Below are 4,588 nucleotides of genomic sequence, written 5' to 3' on the forward strand. Positions count from 1 at the left end.
AGAATGAGTAAGTACTGTTTTATATTTTATATAGTCTTTTTTCTTATTATTTTCAATTGAATATATTATTAAAATGTACGTATCATATTACGATGCATAAATTATAATAATATTAGCTGATAATTTCTATCCCTGACATCTCTCTCTCTCTCTCTCTCTCGCTCTCTCTCTCTCTCTCTCTCTCTCTCTCTCTCTCTCTCTCTTTTTATGAATATAATAAATAAATAATATATTATTTGTTAGCACGTAGCGAAGGATATTCAAAAGGGGCTGCCCCGGCGACGATGGCGGCGGCGACAACGGCGATGACGGCGGTGACGATGGCGAGGACGGCGACGACAGCGGCGAGGACGGCGACGACGACGGGGACGATGGCGACGACGGCGACGACGGCGAGGAAAAATAAAAATGTGGGTACGTCGTCTCAACCAACGCCAAATATACAAAAGGTAATTTAAAAAAATATTTATGCATTATTACATACCAGGCTTGGGAAAATATCAATTAAATTTTTCAATTTTTTTTGAAATCATATAGCTTTTGTTCTGAAATACTTCTTTTTAACTTTGCTTTCTTATATATATATATATATATATATATATATATACACGTACACATATAAAAATATTAAATATTTTTTTCTTTTCAGCGTATGAACGATGCGGTGCGGCGGGCTGTCAGCAAAGAAAGAAGGAGGCACAGAAAATACGTCGCCGATATGCAAGCACGTACGTACATGCTGGCGACGTATTTACAATCTGGATACGTCCCCGCGCCGCCCGCACCAGTCGTGCACGTCCTCGCACCGTCCGCACCACCCGGATACGTGCCTGCGCCATCCGCACCAGCCGGATATGTGCCTGTGCCATCCGCACCAGCCGGATATGTGCCTGCGCCACCCGCACCAGCCGGATATATGCCTGCGCCACCCGCACCAGCCGGATATGTGCCTGCGCCACCCGCACCAGCCGGATATGTGCCTGCGCCATCCACACCAGCCGGATATGTTCCCGCGCAGCTCGCACCAGCCGGATACGTTCCAGCGCAGCTCGCACCAACCGGATACGTTCCCGCGCAGTCCGCACCAGCCGGATACGTTCTCGCACACCAGCCTGCACCAGCTGGATACATTCCCGCACCTCCCGCCCCAGGATACCCTTATTATTAATTTTATAAATTTTATTTCCTCTATTTTTCACACACACACACACATACGCACACTCACACACGCACACACACACACATTTATATAAAGAATGACCTATAAATAAAAAAATTTAATTCATAAATTTATTCTTCCTTTCTTCTTCCTTTTTCAATTTATATTCCTACATTTATATTCTTTTTTTTCTCTCTACTAATTCATTATTATATTCTTTTCACGTTATCTTTCATTCGTATGGCTTTTCTTTTTCCTTACATATAAATAATTTATGTATTTTCATTTTATAACTTTATAATAATAATTGCTTTGTTATAAAATAAGAAATCAATTCAAAGTATTCATGTACCATAAAATCTCTCATTATTCATGTACTTATACTTTTATCATTTTGCTTACAGTACAATATTTATGTTTATCATGATGAATTATCGTAAAACCTTGAATTACAGGGTGCATACTCCCTGGAAAAACTTGGAAGATCTACAATTTTCAGAGAATTTTTGTGTCTGGATAAATCAGGGAATTTTCATGGAATTGTATTGGGACTCAGGAAATTTTTAAAAAAATTTTCTTGTTTTTATTATTTTGTTCCTATACTATAAATATACATGTATCTACCTTTGTTTATCCATATATTGAATATGCAGTACACATTTTTATTTTAATTTATAGCGATGAAAGTTATGAAAATTAAAAATTTTTATTTTAACGAAATTTAACAATTTTTTTTCAGTAGGTATATATAATATATATAGACAGGGTGTCTCAGAATAACCGTATTACCTCTCGAGTGCAGATAGAGCGGGTTAAATGTAATAGAAAAATCCTGTACCATTTTGCGATTTTCGGAATAATTATTGAGAAATTAATTTACAAACATCGGCAAATCCGGCGCGAGTATCAGGCCGCTGCAAAAAAGATAGCGAGAAGGACGGCCCTAAGGACGGTCGCTAAGCGCGCGCGACGTAAATAGGCGCCATTGCCTTGCGGTTACCAGGGGTATAGACGAGAAGTGTTGATAAGAACAATAGATTAGCGATTATTATTTAGCGACCGGCCTAGCGGTGGGCCGTCTTTCTCGTCATCTTTTTTGTGGTAGGCCGTCCTTCTCGCCATCTTTTTTGCAGCGGCCTGATACTCGCGCCGGATTTGCTGATCTTTGTAAATTAATTTCTCAATAATTATTCCGAAAATCGCAAAATGGTATAGGACTTTTCTATTCCATTTAACCCGCTCTACCTGCACTCGATAGGTGATACGGTCATTCTGAAACACCCTGTATATATAAATATATATATATATATATATATAATATATACATATATAAGGAAGGAAAAACATAAAGCCACTTAAGTTTGAAGAGTGCTAGATTTACATATATATACATATATATATATATATATATATACATATATATATATATATATATATATATATATATATACAGAGTGTCCCATAATTCGCAAATCACCCGTCAGGTGCAGGTAGAGTAGGTTAAACTGAGTAAAAAAGTTATGTATCATTTTGCAATTTTCGCAATAGTTAATGAGATATTAATTATAAGAGATCAGCCAATCGGCGCCCGGCAGGAACGCGCGGCACGAAGAAGCCTCCCACTGTTACTTGATACTAGGCGCGCCGATATGTGTGTGTGACTCTTCAGGTTGTCAATGCAGAGGGTTCCTCCCACCGCTTCGTCTGCGCGCTGTCACGTGCAGTGACCCATTGTCATCATCTACCTAGGTATCAATAACAGGGTTGCTCTCTATTTAGGTTTTTGGGTAATCTGTCTAAGTCGGCTATACCCAGGGCTCCGCCGAGAGCAGGATCAATGTGTTTTAAGAATTAATAAATCAGGGGATTTTTTTACTGATCTGGGATTATGATAATAGAAGCTTGGTTTAAAAATTCTTTAATAATGTTATCTAAATTGTAAATAATATTTTCTTTATTTTCCTCTATAAATTGGATTAAGGTCTCCAATATAACTGCAGGGTCAACAAAGGTATCTTGTGGAATTTCAGTATCAGTAGTTTGAGGTCTCATTTAGTCTTAATTTATTTAGAGCTAATTAAAAAGATAGGGATAAGATTTATATGTCTTTAGCATGTAAATGTAGGGAATATTATAGATATTTGAATTTTAAGGTTTAACGAGTAATGATTTTTTGACACCCGGTATACAGGAGATGTATATAGGGTGGCTTTAAAGTAAGATATCGTGTCTATTATTCAGTAGTGGGTATTAGGTATTATCTTAACTTGTTAATAAGAAATTTGATAATTATTATTATTAATTATTTAATTAACTGTTATAGGGAGTGATTTGGAGAATTGGGGACAGATTATCGTCAGTTCGAGTCTATTACAATGGAATTGGTCCGGTCTTCCTAGGATGGATCCGTAAAAGCAAGATGGCTGACGTCTTATAAACAAATGGAAGTATTTCGGAACCTATTAGGGGTAAGTTTACGAAATTTTTGTTATAAGGTCATCAGGAGATACTGCATAAAATAGACGTTTTAAATTATATTTTTGCAGGTGCAAAAACTGCGATCTATTGAATAGTAGAATTCTAAAGTTGTCTCAATTTAGTTGAAATTTTGTATAAATCTTAGTTTAATAGTAGTAAGGGTATTTGGAATCCTTAAGTCAAAAAATAAAAAATTAAAAAATGGCGGCTAAAATGTGGAAAATAAGCTAAAAAGCATATCCTCGAAGTTTTGGGCAAATTAGAAATTTTTGTTAATTATTTATTTATTTTGCTATAGATTTTTATGTTTTTTATTATATATTGTTATTATTAAATACTATTGTTAATTGATTATAAAAAAATTTGTTGGAAATTATTAATTTACAAGTAGAATAGAATAAATGAGAAAAATTTTAATATTGTATCCCCGATAAATCTTAAGTTGTTCAATTATATAAGTAATTTGTTAATTAACTTATATTGGAAAAATAATATTTATAATTAAGCAGGAGGTTAATTATAGTGACTTGACTAAATTTTATATGGAAAAGATAAATTGTTGTTTGTAAATTTTTATAAATTTAAATCTAAAAGGTCGTTTTCAATAAGTTAATATATATGTGTTAATGGGTATACACAGGATTTTAATATTTATGTTCAAGTTCATCAGGTCGTAATCAATTGGTGGACCAAACTCGGTCCCCCAATGCAAAATGGCACAAGAGTGACAACTCTAGGAAGTTATATAGTTCATGGCTTAAGGAGGAACATATGGTCTAAGACGTGTCGAAAGTATTTATTATTTTGACAAAGAAATCAGCGGTTATTTAAGGATCTTCGGATAAAAAAGTATGTGATTAATAGTTTCATATGGAATATAAATTTTGGTATTTAAGCAATTATTGTTGCCTGTACTAATGAATTACATGAGAACAGGTTAACTATATTCAT

The sequence above is a fragment of the Anoplolepis gracilipes genome, chromosome 7 (genome assembly GCF_047496725.1).
Source record: "Anoplolepis gracilipes chromosome 7, ASM4749672v1, whole genome shotgun sequence".
NCBI lineage: Eukaryota > Metazoa > Arthropoda > Insecta > Hymenoptera > Formicidae > Anoplolepis > Anoplolepis gracilipes.